Source organism: Heterocephalus glaber, unplaced genomic scaffold (assembly GCF_053883595.1).
Source record: "Heterocephalus glaber isolate CG9 unplaced genomic scaffold, H.glaber_assembly_v1.0 deba00001553, whole genome shotgun sequence".
NCBI classification, from domain to species: Eukaryota; Metazoa; Chordata; class Mammalia; order Rodentia; family Bathyergidae; genus Heterocephalus; species Heterocephalus glaber.
Window position 1 is genome coordinate 3,285,255 of NW_028258344.1, and position 24,746 is coordinate 3,310,000.

General features: G+C 36.2%; 1 protein-coding gene across 3 annotated transcripts in view; it reads right to left on the reverse strand.

The window, feature by feature from the left end:
- The window catches only part of Tox (thymocyte selection associated high mobility group box), a 334,717-nt gene that overhangs the window by 217,344 nt on the left and 92,627 nt on the right, over positions 1-24,746 (reverse strand). The window lies entirely within an intron of this gene.

Consider the following 24,746-nt stretch of genomic DNA (forward strand, 5'->3'; position numbering starts at 1 on the left):
TGAAATATTTATTTTAAAATGTAGTTATATATTAAAATGAAACATTAGAATTTCAAAATATCTTCTAACCCTTTAACATGAATATGGTACCCCCCATAAATAAAAATTATAATGATTTTTTTGGTTTACAAATTAAAAGAAACTGGTCAATAAAATATCATAAAATAATCTTTCTCATCAGAAATTAATTAGTCATTAACCTTAAGCAGTTCAGTTACAGAATGAATGCAATACTGTTCAATTTACTGAAAGTAAGTTCTTAATATTCTTAAATTATTGGAAATGGTTCCTTAAATGAAAGAAAAGGAATATATATTATAGATAGTAATGAATGCAAGCAAAAAATTCCATTTCTTCCTATTGAAACCTTTGTTTCACTGAAGTTTCAATGTGTTTTTATATGTTTACTTTGAGGCCTTAGAGCTAATTATATTTTGATAAATCTGATCTTTGGTTTCATCTTTTCCAAAAAATAAATGGCTTTGATTCATTTTAAATCAACATTAGACCATACATCAAAATATTTTTTGCACATTTAACTTTTTCATACAAATAGTTACAGTTAGCAGAGAGCAAAAAATTATTAGTCTTTCAGTACATTTAAAAGACAACTTGCATGCCACTATTTTCAATGGAACTTGGTGAGTTACTTATAAACAAACAAGTATTAAAACGTTTACTTTTTTCAGATCTTATTGAAAAAACAATTATTACCATGACTCTTCAACTGTGAAGATCTTTATTGCATTTTACATTCTCTATTCTTACCCGAGTGTCACATATTCCCAAAAAGCCACTAGCAATAGGGTTGTAATGAGTGACCTAAAGATGAGAGCTCTGCAGTCTTTATGGAAGCTGAAATCATGACAATTATGGAAAAGCACAACATATGATTTTTTCCAACAATGAAAGGCAGGAAAGGAAAAAAAGAATGAATAAAATGTTTGGATTTTCAGATGTTAAATGATTGAAACAGTTTCTATTTAAATGCAAATTTGACTTTTAAAAAGATAGACCTACCAGTAACTGCACCCTAAATGGTAAAATGAAAATCAATTTGAAATATGGGATGAATAAAGTATATGTGGAATTCCTGGGAATAATTTTTTCTTATGAAAATTCTGATGTATTTTCTTTTGCTCAATCTATCTTAAGCTTTGGACAGCTATGCCTTGGATGAAACGCAAACATTGTTTAATTTGTTTAAGCACAAACGGTCAGCTTTCTCAAAGCTTCTTTTTAAATTCAAGTCAGATTTCACAAAATAATGATCACCAATCTGATCTATGGAAAATATGAAACCAAAAATAAGAGTTTAACTGCAGCCTTATAATGGCCAATATTCACTACTTGTTTTTATGATGTTGAGGAAATCATTTTTAAGAAATGGAAATCACTATATTCTATTGATTCAAGAACAGAATCTTCAGACATAAGTCAGCAGACTTGACACTTTCAAATACATAAAATGTGACATCTGCTCTTACAAATGTACTGTACAGGCTGTAAATCATCAAAGAGAAAAACAGTTCAATGTCATTTCAGCCACTGTAAGCTATGGTTTACAACTGAGAGATAAAAATAGTCATACTGTCTCTATGACATCTAAACCACTTTTCTATTGCAGTATTCCATGTTCTAATTTATCTTTGTGGGTGAACAACACACAATCAATTGTAAGTAACTAGTATAGTTTGATTCCAGTCAACTGCAATTTTCTATAGCTTTATCTTTCCCCCCACTGAGGTGACTTTTAGAAATATCCACAACACACTATCTCAATTTTTGTGCTTTCTTCAGTATGTCAAGAGTTTAGCTATCATTCTAAGGATGAACATATGGCATGGATCCATATAATAAATTTATATTTCATAAAATAGAGTTTAAAACTTATATGCTTATCATTAAAACTGTATATTTTACTGGAATACAATGTGTTAATTAATTTAATAAGACTACAAAGAGCAAAGACTTTGTGTAAGATTCATGCTCTCCTATTTATTATTAAGAAAATTTAAACAAATTATTTAATCTTTATGAGAGTAAAGTAAGTCATCTGAAAATGGGAATAAAATTTCTATCTTTAATGGGCAGTTTGAAAAGATTGGGAGACAAATACTTTAATACAGTACTTTGCATATAATCTAGAGAACACAATAAGTAGTGATAATTATTAATATTGGCTTACTTTTATTATCACTGTCAGTAAAATAACGTAGACCATTTTTAACTGCAGATTTTTTTTTTGGTACCAGGGATCGAACTCGGGTCCTTGGGCTAGCAAGGCAGGTGCCGGAGCCACTGAGTTTAATCCCCGGCCCCATAGACCATTTTTAGTAGTCGTTTATAACAGTATTTGTCACTTATTCTAGCACTATAAGGAACTCAGGACAGAACTGTATGCCTGGAATATGAGATTGTATTTTGATTTTATTCTGCAAATAATACAAATATTTAAATATTTTCAGAAATTTATTTCCTGTAATTGTAACATGAAAATATCATTATCATAAGTGTTTTAAAAAAATTCTCCAATGAAAACGATTACAGCAAGTATGACAATGATCAAATGATCTAAATAGGTCTAAAAATGACACTAAAATGATCTATAAAGAAGGTAATGCTTGGTATACATTAGTAACAATTTAAAATTGTCATTTATTGGGAAATTGGATCCCATGCATATAAATAATGTTTTTACTTATCACATTGCCATATTTGTTAAATATATTAATTTGGAGAAGTATGAATTATCACAAAATTTACCTAGTTTTCCAATAGAATTCCCTATATATTTAATCAATAATCACCACATTTTTAGAATCTTTTTTTTTTTAATTAGCATGAAACAATGAGAGAAGACCTGCTAATCAAGTTGGATTTTGGAATGATAGACTTGTTCAATGACATGCTCCTTGGAATTGTAACACTGTGTCTTTTATTTTTTCTCCACTGTACTGCAGTGAAGCTCAAAGCCCAAACCCCTGGTGGCCACCAGCCCCTTGGCTAATGCTCAAAGAGAACTGCTGTCCTGGGTGGATTTAGAGCCATTAGTTTAGCAGTTCTGATGCATTTTCTTTCCTGAATCTTTTTGTAAGTAAAGCAGTCACTCCAGGATCTGTACTTGTCTGACCATTATAGGCACAGCCTTTGGCTGCCCTCTATGCCCCAGTTCATCAAACACACACAGTGATTGTGTAAAGCACTCCTTGTCATATGCTCATGCTCAGGGATCCGATCTGGATGGATTCCAGCTTGTTTTATGTTGGAATAAGCATGGCAATGCATGTCATATTCATTTGTCACAAAACCAATGTTGTCTGAACATTCATGCTTTAGATTTTATCTGGCCTTTTATTTAGTAAAAGAAAATATTTTACATAGAACTTGTAAGCCTCTAGCCTTTGCACATGCCTGCAGGAGTATATACTATGAGGTTCCTGAGAACAAAATAAATAGTTTCAGAAAAAGCAATGATGCTGCTTCACTGACTTACTAACTTTTATAGTAATTCTGTGCCCTGAGAGAATTACTGCCCCCTTTGGAAAAGTAGCTGATCTACTTTTATGATGAACATTTTCACAAGGGGAAAGAACAAGAGAAGGAGGAAAAAAGTCATAATTAGATTTACGCCAACATGTTTTTCATGCCTTTAAATTCCCTAATTCTACCAGTATTGTTAAGGACTGCTAGATTGCATGTTTATCAAAAAAAATTTTGTTTCTTGTACTGGGGATCAAAGCCAGGAGCGTGCAACCAGAGATATATCCCCATCCCTGGGGATTTTCATGCTTCAGACTCCCAAGCAGACATGTGCCACATCATCCAGAATGTTCCATTCTTAATATTTTTCGTGAAGGGACTAATATATAGTTCATTTTCTAGTAAAATTCATTAAATATTAACTTAATATTAAGAACAATGCTGGCAAGTTTCCTTTAGTCATAACCTCTAACTTAGCCTTGGGGACACCATTGCCTTTTAGTCCTTCAGGTACTAACTTGAAAAGCTAATTGTAACAATTTAACCAAAATGTAGAATAGCTAGATCTTTTTGTGCACAAACCTCCAGCCCAAAAATAACTCTTAGAGAAAAGGAAAACACATTTAATGCAGATGTTTTACTGGCTCATCCAATACTGATTTTCTAGTTTGTCTCTGAAGCCTGGTTCCTACCTCTAGAACAGATAGATTTTTTAAAAAATTTTTTTATTATTTATTTACATATTTTTCTGTTGTCATGCTGGAGGCCAATCTTGGGTCTTCGTGCATGCTAGGCCAACACTCTTGTACAAAGCTAAAACTCAGCCCTCTTTCTTAAATTCCATAAATAACAGTGCTGAAGGACTGGGACATAGTTCAATGATAGAACATATGTTTGGCATGCACAAAGTCCTGGGTTTAATCCCTAGCATTAAAATAAAAAAGAAAGGAAGGAAGCAAAATAAGAATGCTGAGCACAGATATGCCCTTAAAACACAACTGGTGGTGGAACGAACCATGTTGGAACTGGGAAGCAAAATCCTGGTTGCAAATGCTAAGAGAAGCTAAGTGTGTTACCCTGGTCCTAACAGCAGTGCCACTTTCTGGCCACTTTCCATCTCCCAGTGTCCACAAAACAAGACCTACTTCTCCAGTGTTCTCAGAGCTGTCCAGATCACCACTGTGGTGCTGGAAAATAAGGGGTCATCATCATTTTTGTTTGATTATGTAAACTTTTAAATTATACTGTCATTTGATATAGTTCAACGAAATTCTGATTTCTTACAAAAAATTCATTTCACCTACTAATAATATGTCTAAAACTTAGAAGAAAAAAAAGGCAGAAACTGTAGTGTGGGAACTCTGAAGCAGAAAGCTGTGTGTACAACTGTGTAAGTAGTGCATGGCTGCTGTAAACTAGTTACTGACTTTTAAAAGGAGCGCATTAGACAAATGTAAACAAAGAATCTATGTTCAGAACAAATATGAAGGCATCCAAAATGTTCAGTTAAAGATGTAAATCAATGAAAAAGTTTTGAATAACAAAATCCATGTGGTTAAATCTGTTTATTACCAAACCACAATTCTAGTCACAAGGAACTCTGTTATTTAATGAACAATGTAAATTCCTCCAATCTCTCTAGAATAATGTGTGGGGAATATGAAAGATAAATAAGTAAAAGTAGTGCTTGGTATTTTGAGATAAATCTTATTAATCATTCTTTCCATGTAATTAAATTATATACTGATCTTATTTAAATAATCTCTGAAGATATAAACAACATAGGAAATAATTCTGATGTCTTCCTTCAACATGGGATAATCCACTTTGTGAAATTTGTCTGAGATGTTGGAAAGTTACCAGATAAGGCTAGAAAATTTTCTTTCTTGAGAAGACCCTACTTGCTTTCATATTTAGCATGACTATTTTTTCCAAGCACTTATCTAACTTTGGTAGAATTTAAATTTGAATTCATGATGGTTTCAATATTCAAAATAAAGCGTGCGATACATTTTTCATTTTTAGAGACTATAACAATTTTACAATTATCATTTTCGTTCATCAGATGAAATAGATTTAATTGGGTTAAATTAGATTGATTTCCATTTCCTAAAACTGATTAGTAAAAATGGGTTGAATTATCTGTGCATTTGTTCAGATGGGAGGACTAGACTACACTCAAATAAAGTTCACTCTATTTGACCATATTCTAAGACTAATGTAGTTGTAAAAAGAAATATCTTGAGGATATTGTACAAATTTTAATCACTGCCTGTGTGACAAGATTATTAAAGGCTAGAGCATAAATAGGCAACAGTGGGAAGTTCCACTGGACCCGTTTACCTTCCAATAAAAAGGGAAAACCTACACTCGCCCTGTCTGTGCCCTGTGGGAGAGCCTGCTGGGCAGCTGATTTGCTCCTATCTGCCAGGCCAGCCCTAAAACTAGAAGGGACAAGGGACCATATAGCAGCTTGCTTAGACTGCTGTAAGACATATATTTGTTTCCCTCACCCTCCGGGCCACCAGTGAAGGAATCTCTGCTATAAAGAGCACAAGAGATTTAATGATCATTCCCGAGTCCTGCAGAGTGCAATGGAATGACCCTGTCCTACAGAAGTTTCTCTACGTTAGGACTTCCTCCAAGGCAACATCTTGTGATATTTTCCCTCCAGAAAACTCACTGGTCCATCGCCCAGTGAGGCTGTAAGATGGGCTCAACGTGGCCATCAATAAATTAATTTCTCAGCAGAATGTGGCACATTTACAAATCATTAATTACCTTAGTCTGAAGCTATGGACAGTTTATTTTTATTTTTTTTTATTAGGAAACAGGAAGGGAAGAGTGGGAGCAGGAAGATCTCAGCAGACATACCCTGCCTCTTCCTTCTCCTCCACCTCTCCTCCTCCATTTTTTAAAATTCAAATGTTTAATTTTTCTTTCTTTCCTCAAGTTCTTTCTCTATCCCTTCTTTCTTTCTCTCCCTCCTTCCTTCTTGCTTTCCTTCCTTCCATTCTTCCTTTTTTCCTTCATTCCCTGCCTCTCTCCATTCCCCTCTCCATTCCCAGTTCTTTTATTTAAATCATTGTGAATTCTTAAAATTACTCAAAAGTTACTTAAAATCTCGAAGCCTGAGTTTTCTAACAGATAAAATAAGGATAAAAGGAGTACTTAATCAAAATTGTATTGCAAATATTAAATGATAAATGAGTAAATGATTAGTAAAAATGATAAATGATTAGTAAATCGATTAGCACTCAGTAAGCAGTTCACGAGTGTTAGCAATAGCCAAGTCTAGTGGTGCATGACTGCAATCAGAGCTGCTTGGGAGACTGAGGCAGGAGAATTGCAAGTTCACAAGTCAGCCTGGGCAACTTAGTGAGACCCTGTCTCAAAATAAAACACAAAATCAGCTGAGGATATAGCTCAGTGGTAGAGCAGCCCAGGGTTCAATTCCCTTTAGAGTGAAAAAGCTGGCTGTCATTGAAATGTAAAATTTGCAAGCTATTATTATCTTGCTGGCTCCTACAATGGTGAGGTGGGTTCTGATGAGACTGTGATGAGCACCATATCATCTGATCACTCTAGGAGATCAGGAAAGCCATTTAACCTTTCTGAGTCCTGGTCCTCATAGCCCTCTTCAACAAAACTGGGATAATAATGCCTACTGTGTGGTGTTATCATGAGGATCAACTCTAGGAATGTATTTGACAATGCTTTATAATGAGTCAAATGCTATTATCCACATTTGAGATATATTAGAACACAAGTATATTTCTCCTACAGTCACAACGCCTATTAAAAACAAATGGAAGTTAATTGAAAAGGCTGGCAGGCTTTTGACAAAGGATCACTGTGCGTGTCAGTTCCATTAGCCTCTCTCATGTAGTTCAGGCCGCCTGCATGTGTCCCCATTTGCATAGTGGTATCACCATTCTAACAGTGGTGATAAAAAGAAAGGATGTTTCATTGCTTTGGGAAAGGGGATAAAGCCAGAGCCTCTGAAAAAGACCTGGATAAAGGGGAAAACTCATGGAAAAATCATGCAGTTAATTTCAGATACACTGTATTTTTAGATGCCTTTTCCTTGGCTCATGAATCACGTCAGCTTGACAATTACATATGATCTTTCTAAAGAATGTAAAGATACAGGTTGTCACGGGACATTGTTTAACATAAGCCAAGGTAACAGAAAAACCTAGGATGAGCTTGCCACCAATGGGATTTCAATCCATCAAGACTCTCTGGCACGGAAAATCCTACTTATATCTATCCCATCTCCTAAGCACAATGTGCAGCTCTTCTGTATAGAAGAATCCCTTCCCTCAGGAAGCATCCTCACCCAGGACAGTCTGCTCACAGGACGGCCACAGGAACCACATCAAGCTTGCTCTCTGACTGATAAGCTCCAGGAAGGAGCAAGGGAAAAGAAGCTTTTCTGTTTACAGGTTTGTGTTTTAAGAGAATCTGAACTTTCCAGCCATGGGTGCCTAGTTTGGCAGAATTGAGCAAATTCTTTTTTCACTGTCCTGAAATCTCCTTAGTAATAACTATATTTGTCCATCATATCTTTCTTTCAAACTAGGTTTAACTTTTGGGCTGCAGGGCAAGTCCCTCTTATCACATACTGTTTAGAACTTTGAGATGAAGGTATTTAATGTCACCCCTCTCTTCTGGTCAGCTTTCTAATTGGTCAGATATATAGGAATAATACCAATAATAATAACACAGACCTCTCTTTGGTGTTTACTTGAAGATGAAGTGAGATTAAATGTAAAAGTTCCTATGCACCTGCTAAGTAGGCAGTGATAACCGATATATCTCAGTTTCTCTTCTGTCCTCTCTGTTCAGAGGCCCACAACACCTCCCCTTGCAAAGGGCCATGATTCAACAAGCTACCTGATATCACTCCTTAAGGGAACCAGTTCTGTACACAATGGGAGCATAAATGCCACGGACAGTAACTCATTAAAGAACAAAGTGAGGCATTACACAGATTTAAGAGGGAAGGACATCAATTCCAATATGACCTGGTCTGGCTTTTTAAGTTTGAATTATTCCTGAGCCAGGTAAGATAACCCCAGCCACATCTCCTCCCCCTCTTCCTCTCTATCATTCTTGTGTCCCCTCAAAAAATAAACACGGCCACACTTTTCTCTCTTCAGTATTGCTGCCGTGAAAATACATAAATGACCGAGAATCCTATTGTAAAGATTAGTAATTTAATGGTGCATTAATCCAATGACTCGTCTGATATTCAGAGCAAACAGCAAGTGGAGGATCTTTGGTTATTAGTTTAGAACTGATATTAGATGACATGTTTGGGACAGCAATGAGTGACTTCAGGAAATGGACATTTCAGCAGTGAGCTTTGGGCACACTGGGAAAGCTGAGGACTGTGTGAGGAGGAGCAAGTGAGCTATGAACACCCAAGGTCCAAGGGTACTGGGAAGCTGGACTGGAGGCACTGCCCTCCATGGGAGTGGCCAGGGAGAACTTGACCTGTTCCACTGTTTCTCCTGTAGGTGGCAGAGGTCCCATGCCTTTACCCCAGAGCTCACAGGAAATCACATTTTTAAAAAATAAAATAATTAATATTCAGTCTTAAAGACAGAATCAGGATGTTGTTTTCTCTGTAGAAAAAGCATCTGGAAATTATATTTAACAGAACCCAAAGTAGGAAATTAATTCATATCAATCCTCATTTTATCTCTCATTAATAAAATAGCAATCATGATCATAACATATTTTTTAAAAAAAGAATTGTCTTTTCTTTTGCAAATATTTCACTTTATCTTTGACTTCAAAAATGACAAGACTCCCACTGAGGTAAGAAGAGAGCTGTCTCTCACCTTGATTAAGAAGGAAACTGAGAGCCACAGGGATATCACAAGCCCTGGTTGGCTCAGCTGACCAGCAGAAACCTTCTGTTCCCAGGCAGTGTGCCCTTTTCCACCCACATCTGTTCTACAAGTGAAAAAATACCCTAAAATAAACTGAGTCAGGAAACACTGGTGACAAATAAATCAAACCTGTGGTTCAGTCTATGATATACAGTTCTTCGAAATATGGCAGCAATTCTAGTCCTGTTGGTGTTTGTAACTTAAAAATATTCCTTCATTATTACATATTTCTCATGTAACCCTTAGTAGAGCAACAGTTTCTCAATTCTAGGGTTTCCAATAGGCCACTGAGTGAAGCCAGTCTCTCCCTGAGACTTGCTCTTGTGTGGACATTACATTCTCTGCTACTGGACACTACTCTCTTGGTCTGGAGAGCCAGATAGAGCTGTAAAAGAACATCCTATTTTGGATTTTGGTCTATGAGGCTATCATCAGGTATACAATGCATTCCAGCCATAAAGATGCAAGTACAAAGTTCCAGATTATGTTCAAGAAATCATTCCACATTTTAAAACTCTAACTTTTAAGTATTAACGATCAGATAGTTTCTCCATATGCTCAGCCTATTATGACCCCCAATTTTCCCCATCTGAATTTAATTATGACTGGAAACATTTTTAAATTTAATTCAACTTATTTATGCATACTGAATAAGGAAAATGAAGTTGTATTGTTTCTGTCTATTTTGATTAGGAAAGTGAGAAGCATTTCACAGAATCATATATCTCTTTTGAGGAGTAACTATAATACCAAAACATCTTGATTGATCCTGTATGAATCTTTCTCTAAAACTCAGTATCCCAAGCGACAAGTCCTGCCCAGTACAGGTTTTTATTGGAGGGGTGGGTGGGAGAAAGAATAGTCATTGTTTGAAAAATGAATAATGTTTTTTTAGAAAAGCCCCTAATCATCTATCTCATTTAGAGAACCAAATAATACACGAAACTCTTATGGGTAATACTGAAACAAGACTTAGGTACAATGGTGAAGTTGACAATATGCTAGTGTTTTGTGGGGAATATAAGAAATTAATCAGTGAAATAAAATACTGATTACAGGAGTTAATGCTGTGGCTTTGCCAAAGTTCCTTTAAATCAAAAGCCAGCAATAGTTTAAAATCGGAGTCTCTTTGTACAATTACCAAAATTCCCTTTCTTTCTCACTTTCTGATCATTTTACATTTTGCTGTGGTTATTTTCATACTGAGTGTGGCGCTTTTTCATCTTCTCTAAGTCTCTAGGAGAGAAGAGGGACTAAGCTTCTCCCGATACACTGAATATACTAGGTAGCTGGAACTGGGAAGGCTTCCTAGCCTCAGACAAAGCAATCCAAATTCAAGCTACTCTTAACATCCAAACTTGTAAAGAAAGAATAGGCAGAAAAACCTACACAGAGAAACACTGCTGGGCTGCTCCAAAGCTTAAATATTTTTGCTGGAAGGTCAGTGACAAATAGAGAGCAGTGAAGAGTCATGTGGAATACCCCGATTTCACTCCACTACTAGTTATTTTTAGGGTTTATTATCATTCATTGGGTACTCCTAGAAGAATGGTGGTATGATTACGCATAGAAGAATGAAATGGGGAAATGGCATTTACAATGCAAAATTTACAAACACGAAGAGAAATGAGTAATACTATAGTTATCAAAGGAAACACACCTAGTTAAAGAAATAGCTGCTACAAAACCATATGCAACTAAAGGCAGAAAAAGACAATTCAAATTTAATGAATCCCTTTAATATTAATTACAGAATTCTTAACAATACATCAGGACAGCTCTCTTGGAGAATTCAGCTTACTGTTTAACAGTTTCTGACTAATTTTATTAACCTGTACATCTGAGAGGATCAACCCCCTCTGGGTTTAATTAGAAGGAAATTCAATTTAAATCTAAATGTCAACAGTGGTTACTAATTATGGCAGGGCCCTGGATGGGACAGCCAGTCTGTAATCAGGCAGTTCTCTGGTTACAATTAACACTTTCTTTCTGAGTTATGAGTGAGTTAGGATATTTTAAAATAAATGTGATTCAGCATGGGACACTGCTAATACCATGAGCCCCTACTGCTAGGTGCAAACATGCAGAAGAGGATGCCAAATTAAATTACAGAAATTTCTCAAACATATAGCTGAATAATAAGCCGCTACAAAACTAGGTCAGGGTCGAAAAGCTAACTCTGAATTCCCCTCCCCCAACATGCAAAATAAATATACCCACTATCTCTGAATAGAAATCATTCTTTTGTTATGCCCTTTGTCAAGAATACATTATTGCAAAATGATATTTATTTCTACAATCTTCACAGCTGTGAGCATGACTGAATTAATCTTTCTAGAACTGATTTCATTTGCAATTTCATGATTATGATTGTAAAATGTAAATTTATTACTTAAAAGGAAAGATTATAAAAGACATAGATTAAAAAAAGACTTCTTTTATCTGTTGGTTTGCTTTGCTCAATACTAATGAAACAAATAGCTGACTAACCCTGAAATAAAAACAAACAGCATAAAGATGATTGCAAAGATGTAAGATGAAAGCTAGGAAGACAATAAAAATCTACTCTTTTAATGTAATACACACAGTGATTATGTGACTCAGGGAAGTAAGAGAATGCAAATGTTTTCATAGTGAGGCTCAGCTTTAACGGTTAGTCATTTGAGATGTTTCTATTGCTATGTTGGCAGGAAAGATAATATAAAAAGCACTTGGCTACTACTAATCCCCCCACCCTAAGTTTTATGCTCTTAAGTGATAATCTCTAGAAGGACATTTCCAAACTGTTTAGTATTGATGACCTAAATAACAAATTAGTTTAAAGAAACCCACATTTTTAAGACTTCATTTTTTAGGGGAATTCAGCCACTAAATTGGTCTTCTTTTCTTAAAATATATTGCTTTTTATAATTAATATTTAAGTGCCTACTACGTGCGAAGAACTATATTGAATCCCAGGGTATATGTAAGAATTTGGAAACAAGCATTGCTGACTTTAATTATTGTGGGTTAAAAATAATAAAGACAAGTTTATTTTTCAATAACTAGGGCCAAATATAGCATTTTATGAAATATCTTCATTTATATAGCAGGTTTTTCTCTCAAAACTGAAATGATCCATTTCTTAAATATATCAAATTTCATTTTCTCAGTTAAAATTGTGACTTGTGAATACAAGTAAACACAATTAGTATGTATTGTGTTAAATATATTCAAGTGTCAAATGTCTATTTACCGAAAGACCGCTAATGATAACTTTGGCTCAACTGAAAATGAATGTCAATAAATGGTTCTATAAGCACTTATACTCATAATAGATGCAATAGCACCTTTGAATAACTATTAACATGTAAAACGGCTATTTATCATGTCAACGCAATCAATAGAGACCATATTTCTATATCAGGAATGTATTGGTTATCTTTCTGCACTTGCTCTGAATCACAAAGCAAAAATGCAAGCACTGTCACAAGACATTTATTGTATTCAATTGGATCCAAACTAGCTGCAGAGGAAAAGGCAATTTGAGCTTGTGCAACAAAATAAGCTATGTATATATGAATAAATTATTTTTTACTGCATGATTCCTTTCCATTTGCTTTACCTGTCTAAGATGCTGAGTTTTCAATAAAATGTTTCTACTTATGACTTTCATAGCTCTACAGAGTGTGAATCTGGTAGAGCTTTTGGGTCATTTTCCCAATCCAAATATTACCTATCACCTCCTCTAGCATGAAGGTTAATAACTCCTGGCTGAAGATGTCTATATTGCTTCATTACTGTTCATAGCCATGAACTCTTCCATGAGGATGTAAGGCTTTCCTCCTTGAAGAAGCCAAGCTTCACCTCTGGGAGGCATGATGCTTCCACTAGGCTGCTGCATGAGTAGCTTACACTACACAATTACTACCTTGTTCTGCAAGTAGGCTCTTTGTGGGCTGTAATAAACATGCTGCTTAACATATTGTCATGTTGTTTAGAAAGTCTTTATTAAAATGAGATTTGGAAAGGTCATGTCTATATAAATTGTGCCTTGATTTCTCTCTTAATCTCTCCCTCTCTCCCTCTCCCTCTCCCTTCCTCCCTCTCTCCCTCCCTCCCTCTCTCCCTCTCTCCCTTTCTCCCTCTTCCCTCTCGCTCTCACTCCCTCTCTCAGTGGCATCATTCATCAGATAAATTTTCACTAACTTCTTCAGCTTTCTCCAATATCTTTCAAAATGTTACCCCAGGCACCATAACATTCCCCAGAAGGAAACAGTTTAACAAGTGTGTCTTGCTGGTTAATTGTAAAGCTTTGAGGTCAGTTTTTAAAGTAGTATTTAATGACTTGCTTGTCCTTTGCTAAGTATGCCTTTGAGATAATTTTCATAGAGACCTTCCTTTATTAGATACCCGTTAGGTGCTAGATCTTTCAGAAGAAAGAAAGAAATATGTGCTCTAAAACAAGTAGAAAGAATAAACAAGAACAAGCACATTAAAGTCATGATGGACAATATAATAAGACATATTTCTCACACCAGTTTTAAATTGTAATTTGCCAGGTAATATTATTCTGAATATTGTATTACAAATTCAGAACAGGTGTCTAGGGCTATTTTCCTACACTTTTAAATGTTAACACTTTCTCCATGCCTAACTGAAGCTTTAGTTAAGATCTTTTGATAACAAAAAAGGAAGTTGTATAACCACAGCTCAATAATAAGGTGAATGGAAAAACAGTTGGTTTCCGCCTCCCTCAACTGCTTACCTTGATGTGCTCCAGCCAAAAAGAGAAAGAGAGAGTGTGTATTCTCCATTGTACCAACAACCACAGTGATAAATACAAAACATTGCTTGTACTTCTCGGTGGCACAAAGCCCTTATTTTTTAAAAAAAGTTTATGAGTGCTCTGTCATTTTATTTAGGACCTTAAGTTTCAAATGAAGACTTAAAGGATTCATAATGTCACTGGGTACAATCAAAACATTTCAACCATTAAAATGGTACAGTTTTTAGGGAACTCAACAGTGCTATGTTTTAGGTGATATCATAGGATGGCAGTTTCACAGCTGCTATTCAGAGAAGCAGATTTAATCCTTCTGTGGTCAAGGAAAGGCACAGGTGAGGAGGAAATATCTGAACTGTGTGCAAGAGGCAAGAGGGAATCAGGACAGCTCTGGGGGATGGTGCCCCATTTAGGGCCCTGGCAGTTAGGCTCAGTGACACAGAGGGGCCCTCCATGGTCACTGTAGAATGAGGAGAATTCTAGGATAGCTTTTATTAAAGTAGGTTCTACAGCAGGACAGTAGGTTACACTCAAATAGGGTTTGTATGTTGGGACATGCGAGGTTAAACAAAGGTCAATGAGTGTCTTTATTTCAAGATCTCCCAAGGGCTCTGAGTCATGGGGAATCAGTCTAAATACATATATTCCAAACACTTTCTCCACCTCTTACTTTCTAAGGTGTTCCTGGTCTGCTTCATCCCCGCTCTGGGATTCTACAACCCAGAAAGAATTGAGGCTTGCTGTGGTCTCTTCAGGTGAGTTCAGCAACTATAGACCTGAAAGTGTTGACCTTTTCTCTTGATTGTAATAACATGTTCATGGTTAATGTTCCTGCTGAGAAAAACTACTAAATTTGAAAGTGCAGCTAATAGTCCCACCATAACTATCCAGAACTGTGAACAGAATAATCATGTTTCTAAAACTGATACAGATTAGCTTGGTTGGCCCGGCTCATGTTTGATTCTAACTTGGCTCGTGGTTGATTTTAACGGATTTAACTTGCCAAACAGTTCTGTGGCCTTCTGAGAGTTCTGTTTATACTGTTAAACATTGTGGTCCAGGTAGTTGCTATTGTTATATTGTTTTTGTTTCTTTGTATGAGACTTTGTATTTCATAATTTCAGTTTTATAGATTCTCAGATAAATCAGGATTAATGTTCTCACAAGGATAGCAACATTTGCTTTTTGTAATGTTCAAAATTTAAACACTGTATAGTATGTTCCCTAACATTGATAGGTAATTACATGATCTGGAAAAATGATATACTATAGATGAATAACCATAGAATTTCTTAGGGTGTTGTATTTTAAACAGACCTTATTAAATAAGAAATTTGTTACCTTTCAGCACTAAAACTGAATTATTAACAAATAACTTAGTGGAACAAAAATGCCTGCAATCCTGATATTATCAAAATAATTACAGAACCCTTTATGTCCCACCAGGAAGAGAGAGAGAAAGTGCACAGAAAGGTAGCATAATGGAAACAGACAGAAATAGGACAGTCATTCTACTTTTTACACAGTAGACAAAAAGTACTATGGAAAGTTAACGACAATACAAAAAGGACTGCCTGGCCAAAAAGTGAAATTTTAATCTGTGTCTCAATTCATAACTCCAAGTACAATAAAAATAAGTGGTAATTTACATGGGTTTTACTTTTTTCTTTCAATACAGATATGTAACACTTCAGGTCAACAGGCACATAGTGTATGTCTGCGTAGGTGTCTTTATAATATTTATATTTGATTACATAAGATAGGATGAGAGTATGTTTGTATATATGTTTGTCTGCTTAGTTTCATTGCAGATTATCTTATTCAGTGGGCAGTGTATTTATTTAATATGTCCTACAATCTGGCTATATAACACTTAGAAGTTGACTTGTTATGCAAATACTTTTCTCCTCATAAAACTTGGCTGTATCTCTGAGATGAATCATATTTCACTCTGCAAGTTTAAGTATTAAATAAAATATACTTACAAAGTAAGTGAGTAGTACATAGTAAGCACTACATTTGAGAAATGATCAAGCAAATAAGTGAATGAATGCATATCTCATGTATGCGTTGTTGGTTTGACAATGGTAATTTTTGCACTAGCATGGAAGATAGACAGGGTTGAGCATCCCTAACCTGAAGTTCCAAAATTTAACATGCTCCAAAATAAGAAATTTTTAAATATTTGACATTGCACAAGGGGAAAATTACAGACCATCAAACTTTGTTTCATGTACAAAACTTTCAAAATATTATAAAATTACCTTCAAGCTTGCTGTATAAGGTATATGCAAAACATAAATGCATTTCATGTTTAGACTTTGGTCCCATGCCCAGGATAACGTATGTGTGTGCAAATGTATGTTTCCCAAGTCTGAAAAACAGCATAGATTTAAAACATTTCTCATCGCAAGAATATTGGATATGGGATATTCAACCTATAAGAATTTTATACAAGTGACTCAAGGACCAGGCTTCAAGTACAACTACTGCACTTTGTTTCATAAACTACTATTGGGCGGGTATTCCATTCAGGATTTCATTTATAGAAAAGGACACATAATTTTTTTTTAATGTGAAAACTGCTGGCCCATGCAGTCACTCAAGGTTCTTCACAACTGGGCATAACCCATTTCCAACCATCTCACTTGGGATAAACTAAACTATTTGTCAATTCCATGATTCTCCTCATACTTGCTGGTATTCCTTGCTGAGAATGTTTTTCTTTCCTCTTCCCATGTCCAAAACTTACCATACTTTGTAGACCCAGCTCAGCGTCAGTGTTTCTCATGCCCCCAGTTACAACGCACAAACGTGTTAAATGAATACTGAAGAGGATTTAAAATATCATTCCTATCAATGTCTTAAAATGTCAAGTACTTATATGAAAAGGCATCAATTAGTTATAGCGTCATACACCTTAAGATTTCTTTGTAAATTTCATCTGAAAGTATTACAAGTAAATTTCCCACTATACATACGCATTTTGATAATCATCAAATCTAAAGATGCATCTGTATCTGTGTAGAACATAGACATAGTTCAAATAATGATCATTTCTATGCACAGAGGAAGATATTCCTTTTACTAAAAGAGCAGGAAAATGGATGCACCTTGAAACCATAATGTTAAGTGAAAGAAAGCAGACACACAAGCTTAAATATAACATGGTTTCTCTTATATGAGAAACCCAAATTATAAATAAAAAGCAAAATAAAAGATAATAGGAAGTAGGGAGATCTTTCTCACATGTGAAAGGGATCAAGAGATAGAAAGGGGAGGGAGGCAAGAGGAAGGGGAGAGAGGGGAGAAAAGGGGATCAAAAAGGAAATTAAAATGTGATACATGCACGTGCCAACTCCACACAAGGAAGGTAAATATTATGTGCTATGAACATGTACAAATAAAAAAACCTTTATAAAGTTTAATTTCTCTAAACATAAAATCTTTCAATACATTTTAGAAAATGTATTTAAAACTTTCTAACAAAGGGATAATTCATCCCAATCATTTTATTTAAACTATTGGAAAACCCACCCTACTGCCAAGTGCTCACTAATCTCCCAGTGTACCAGCTCCAGACTGGGGAAGGTAGGTGTGAGTGGAAGGCTGGGAGAGAGAAATGTAGTTTAAGATTCTTTGGTAGCTAATAAATACATGGCTATTGTCCCTGAAAACACTACCATCTGTTGCCAGGAAAAAGGTCACTTGTTAAATTTTGCCGGGCAATAGATTTTCTACAAGTGAAGAAAAATATCTGATATTGTTTCTCAACTGAGCAGGTCATCCTCTAGGAAAGAAATATCTTTCCAACAATTGGAAAGATGTCCACAACAAAAGCAGATGGGTTTTTTCAAATGGTGAACTAGGTAGCTCTCTAAAAGAAGGTGATTCAGAGTATAACACTTCTTAATGTTTACCATACACTGGTATATTCTATTTTTATTTTCCTTCAAATATATGCAGATAGTCAAAATCATGACTGAAATTCTGACCATCAAACTTGGATTAATAGTGTAAGTTTTCCTAAAGCTTTCCATTCAATTCTACGGGTTAAGTGGTACGATACTGCTTTGTGGGTTCACAATAGGAGATAAAGGTGAAAAATCACCAATAATATTTAGTCCTTCTGTACATAAGGGATTTCAAAAGTCCTTATGCACCATGTTATTTTCTGTTACAAAGTCATTCGCATTTCCTATGAAAGGATAATTACAGATGCCATTTGTCACTTATCCGCCTCAGAAGTTTCACCATTTTTAATTATGAAATTTTATGTTGCACCCCAGATTAAATGGAGAAGGTGTTTATGAGCCATCATTATATCAATTTAGATTCTCTAAATTAGAATGAATGTTTTAACCATGACTATAAACTCTAATCATACAGCGAGTAGAGTTAAAGTTTAGTGAGTTTTGTAAATTTTATTGACATATTCCCTGTCCTTAAATTTACTAATTTTCATTTTGGTCACCCACAATTATCTCACTAATGGGGAGGGAGGAGCAGTGTAGGAATTCTGACATACACTGTGCTAGGGTTTCATATACAATGTCACTTAATGAGTTTGGATCTGTAGACTTCATTTATAAATGAAGACATGAGGGAGACAATGTATCTTCCTTTATTTCACTGGGCCAGTAACAGCAAAGTTGGGACTCAAACCCATACACACCCAGCTGTACCACCCTCAGTTTTCCCTTTCCATGACACTGCCTCAGGTCCATGCAGATTCTCATGCAGATTGTTGAGTAGTGATTGATTGTCTTTCTCTTATATTGTTTCTGCTTCTTGAAACACAACACCTGTGTTGAAAACTCATGGTGAGGAAAAGGGTCACCTAAGATGTCTAGGTGGAAATGAATCATGAACATTTAATGACAATGACAGATGATCACAAAGTTAGAATAGACAGATGAGCCATCAAAGGTCAGGCATGAATCTAGTAGACCTGAATGGTGCATGCAGTGGCCTTGACCATTGGCTTCTTTGTCTAACAGGCCACTTTCTTTCTTTTTTAAAAATTATTTTATTGGTACATTTTAGGTATACAACACATTTACATTTCTCATTGGGAATTTGTTCCTTTACATGATGCATCTTGGTTCTTATTTTTTCCCCATTCCTAGCCCTCCCTTCACACCCTCCATCCTTCTCTATTTACAAAGACTTTATTTCCATTTTTTCCATTTCTCATCATTTTTCCTTTCCCTTCTTTCCTTTCCCCTGCCCCTCCCACTTCCTTCCCCTTTGCCCCTTTTCTTTCTATTTCACATTATCTATTATACCTTTTAGTCCTTATTTACACTTTCAGTTTCTCACACCAGAGAAACTATTCAGTATTTATACATGAGTGTCCTATTTATTTCACTTAAGAGTATCGCCTCAGTGTGCATCCATTTAGCTATAAATGTCTCTAATTTCCCATTTTTGATGGCTGAGTAGTACTCCATTTTATTAAAAAACCACATTTTCTTTATCCAGTCTCCAGTTGATGGGCATTTGGGCTGCTTCCAAGTTTTAGCTATTACAAATTGTGCTACTATGAATATGGGTGCACATATATCACTGTGGTATGATTCTTTTAATTCTTTGGGGAAGATACCCAGCAGGGGAATAGCTGGGTCAAAGGGGACTTCCAGTCTTAGTTCTTTAAGGTATCTCCATACTGATTTCCACAGTGCTTGCACCAGTCTACACTCCCACCAGCAGTGGAGCAGGGTTCCTCTTTCCCCACAGCCCCACCAGCATTTATTTGTTGATTTCATGATAGCAGCCATTCTTTCTGGAGTGAAGTGGAATCTCAGCATTGTTTTCATTTGCATCTCTCAAATGACCAGTGATGTTGAACATTTTTTCAACATTTTAACATTTGTATTTATTTGCTATTTCTACTTCCTTGTCTGAGAAATGTCTTTTCATTTCAGATGCCCATTTTTGGATTGGGTCTTTAAATTTTGGAGGTCTGATCTTTTTAAATTCTTTATAGATTCGAGATAGTAGACCTTTGTCTGAGGAAGAGCAGGTGAAGATTTTTTCCCACATTGTGGGTTGTCTCTTCACACTGCTGGTGGTTTCTCTTGCTGTGCAGAAGCCTTTTAATAAGAAGAGATCCCACTTGTTGATTGTTTGTGCTAGTTCCCGGGCAACTGAGGTTTTGTTCATAAAATCTTTTCCTACACCAATGTCTTCAAGAGTTCTATAACAGGCCACTTTCTTGAAAGATGAGAACATAGCATAGCTTGTTATGAGGTTTGAAATCAAGATCTTTACTACCCTAGTCATAGGCAAAAGAAAGAATCTACAAAAACTGCACTCACCATCCCCAGATGGCTGGAACCAGCTACTATTATGAGCTCAAATTCCTTTCACTGACAGTGACATTTAAATCATAAAAGTCTCAGTAGCAAATGATTTCCTCTCTACAAGTCTTGAAGTTCATACGAATAATGTTCAATAATAAACCTGCTCTGAGAGTTAATCCTGCTGTGAAACAAGGGCTTTGAGAAAACTTTTGAGCCTATGACTACACATACATTTGTTGAATACATTTTATACACTGAGAATAATTTATGAATCCAGTTTAGTACACAGTTAATGACCTACCTGTGTCTGTCACTACAGTGATCCATAATTTTAAGAATAGTCACAGATCCTTCAAATTTTCATGAACTGTGAAAATACTGGAAAAAACTACTGCTATTTAAAAAAAATTTTAAAGTTATTCTATGACTCTGGCTTTCAATATTTGAGGATCACATGACAGATGGAAAGTATGTGTTTCGTCTAGTCAATGCTCACATTGTACAGGTGGAAAAACCCACTCAGAGAAGTTAAGGGGTTTGCTGGAAGTGCCACCAACACTTTAGTAACAAGACTCATCCTATTGACCTCAGCCTATGGCTCTTTCCATTAGAATCAAGGATCTGATTATTTTTTTCCAAAGTAAAGGATGTTTTATTATTTGAATACCATGGAATTCCATCGAGATTATTTTGTAGCCTTAGACTATTGTTAACTACCAACCTAAATTATTAGCTCTATAAAATCAAGCAAATAGATTTTACTTCTCTGAATCTTGCTTTTCTCCCCTACAAAATTAGGAGAACAATATCAATTCCAACATGTACCATTATTGCACCAAATAAATGGGCTGCTATCCTTCAGTAAAGCATCATGTCCCCAAATGTTACAGCCCTTCTGTTGGCCAGACTGTAGGTTCAAGAAAGTATATGAAACATGTTTGAACTCATTCAACTTCTTGCTTCAATTAAGGTATGGGGCAATCATAAGAGAATGATTCCAATTTGGGTATATGGAATAAAATAGCGTATAGTTTTCACTATAATCAAGAGAATGCTTGGGCTGGGGTATGGCTCAGTGTTAGAGTTTTTGCCCTAGTATGAAAGAAGTCCTAGGTTTGATCTCCAGCACCCTCCAAAGAAAGCATACTTAAGATTGTTAGAAATAATGTAAAGAATAAGCAATATAATGGGAGAAAGAAAAGGAAGAAACCTTATGGAACCTGGCAAAGCCCTCTGAATCACTGGGTAGAGGTGTCTCTCCCTCATGGCGCATACCTTAGGGTTAGATCTTTTGGTCTCTTCCATCAAATTATAAACTTTCAGAAGATGAGACACACACGTCTTCTGTATAATTCTCCAGTTGCTACCCATAACCTGACATAGAAGCATTTACCATGCATGGGTTTGCTGATATTAGTAGATTTTCTGGATAGTTGTGTTTCAACTATAGCCCAGGAAGGACAGATATTCTAAAGTATTGGAACCATGTCAGATAGAAATATTTCTTAAATAAATTATGTAATCACCACTTTATATAAAAAGATTCCTTTTAGTTTTTCTCTTTGTAAATCTGAACTTTTGACTGGAATACTAATTACTATAATCTCTCATAGAATGATATTCTCAGGAGCTACTAAGTTTGGGCTTAGTGTTATAGTAAAATGCCCCAGGCCTTTTTTGCTTCTTGCTTCTTAGAAGTGAATATTTTTAAAACAGTTTTTCAGGACCTACCTATATGTCAGTTTGTCATGTTTTTGTGGTCAGCTAACAGCCTGACAGCAGTAGGCAGTAGCCCTCTTTATAGTTTGTTGCTTCTAAATACAGTGGGCTAAGAAACCTTACCACCAAGCCAGCTAGACTGTATACTGAATGGAGTTTCAGATCATCCAAATTACATTTCTTCTGACTGCTACCTTTAAAAATCAACTTATAGGTGCTTGGCTTTACCCTAAAGAAGAAAAAAGAAATATGAACTCTAGAAAAATGGCAGTTTTTATCATAGAATTTAGAGTGACATGTCCAAAGATTCACTTTTTAAAACAAAATAAAAATGTATGTAAATTTCAAAGTCAAATTGGGCAAAGTTTTCATTTAATGGACTTATTAAAGGTAATATAAAGTTTCTTTAAACATTGACTATTAGAAAAATTAGTAGCCACAGAAATCCCTTTATGATTTACAGATTTTATAGCTAGACTTCTACCACAAAACCCTTCAAAGATTCTGAAATGGCACAAAAACAAGGATCAAGTTACCTTCATATTAACAGATGAATATGCTTATCTTCATATTGTTTGATATAAAAATATACAGTTTTTTGGCAATAAAGCAAAAAGTTAAGCAATGTGACTTTAGTGACTTCTCAGAAAATGCTAAGAGCTACACGATATAATAGGTGCTTGACTTGGACTAAGAAGGCCCAGGCCTCAGCCCTGACTGTCCCTGGTACTTAGCTTCCGACAAGTCACTCCGTACGTATCTGTAAGACTTACATCGGCACAAAGTGACTGAAAAGAGTGAGAACTCCTCTCTGGATGACACTTCCTTGTAATATGCAGGTATCCAGAAGGCGTATAATTCCAAAAAGAAAGAAATACAGAGGCAGTATGTTTATTCAAGGTCAATAAATTTGCTACCTACTTATTTAAGTATTATTGAATATCCAAGGAGACTAAGGCCCAAACCCTGCTCCTAGAGGTGAGTGATTATCCCATCAGGAGGGTAACATTCGCACACAAATAAAGCAGCAAAACCTCCATTCCTAGCCAGGTATGCAAGACCTTCCTAACACAATCCCAACCAGCTCTGGGGCCTTTTAGTAGTCATTCTAGCCCCATCAATGCTACATTTTCAACACACCAACTTGTTCACTCTCACCAGCTAATATCCAATATACTTGCCCATGTCTCTCTACCCGGTTCACACTGGCCCTCTGCCCTCTTCCCCTGGCCTCTCAAATGGCCTGGAGATCTCCTTCTACAAGGTCCAGCTCACCCATCATTTTTCTGTCCCCAGGTGATACTGTTCTCTCATCCGCATCCACTTCCCACTCATCCTCATCACCGTTACTGCACCCGCCACCCTGCAGCAACAGCTCGTGCCCCCAGAAGGACCTTCCCCAAAGGGAGCACTCAGCAAGGGTGGGGACCTCGTCTTGCTCCCACTTGACTCTAGGCCTAGTGGAGTTTCAGGCATGAGGTAAGTGCTCAGAAAACTGACTGAATATAATCAAAGTGGTTGTGAGAGCCGTGCCACAATACTGATGTCGGTGTTCAGGACTACAGTCCTGTCAAGGTGTGAATACCAAGAGTGGAAAACGTGAGACAAAAGCTTGTACACATCATACTCCGTCTTCTGAGACCATCACTGAAACCTGTTTCCCTCAATTTTGTTTAAATTCATTCAGCCATTTATCTAGCAAGCTCTGTAAGCCCCCAAAGAGTCGGTACTGAAATTGTGGTATCGGTGTATGCTTTCACGTGGCCTTTTTCCGGTGCCTCTCTACTCTCCTCTCCCTCCCCTTCTCTCTTCTACCTCCCTCTCTTCCCTTCCTTTCCCTCCTCTTCTCTCCTCACTTTCCTTCTTTTCTCTTCCATGTTCTCCCCCTCTTCTCCCTCTTCCCTTTCCGCCCCTTCCCCTTTGGAAATAGGCTCAAACTGTGTTGCGCAGGCATGTCTCGAACTCCTGAGCCCGAGCAATCTGCATGCCTTAGCCTCCTGAGGGGTTAGAACTACAGGCGTGCATCCCGGTACCCGCCCAGCTAGGACAGTCCGTGTTTTTATGTGGTGGTGATGCCTTAGGCAGAGTCTGAGTGCTGCATTTTAAAGGGTATGTGTAAACAACCAGCAAAGCCATAGGCTAATGAAAGCCCCAGAGGAATACATAAGATAAGCAATAGATGAATAGAATGAAACCCAGCAATCCATAGACCCTTCATTTTTTAAAACAATAACAAAATTCTATTGGTCACTTTATTGGACTGTAGTATTATGCACATACCTCACAGCCTCATGCTATATAGATTCTGTGAGAACTTCTTTCAATCTGATAAATGAACTATTTCTCCTTAGCAATCTGGGTTTGGATAAGAAAGTTACAAGATCTAAAATTCACTGTTATTGTCAGTCCCATAAGACTATAGCCCATGGACACTGAGAAACATGATTAACAAGACTTGCCATTTGAGTGACATTCAGGTACCTTGTGCTAGATAGAGAGATTCTATCATTATGGTCTCAAACTTTCAGGTTGTGAGAAAGTGATGTTCTGTTCAAATCCCAGTATTTAACA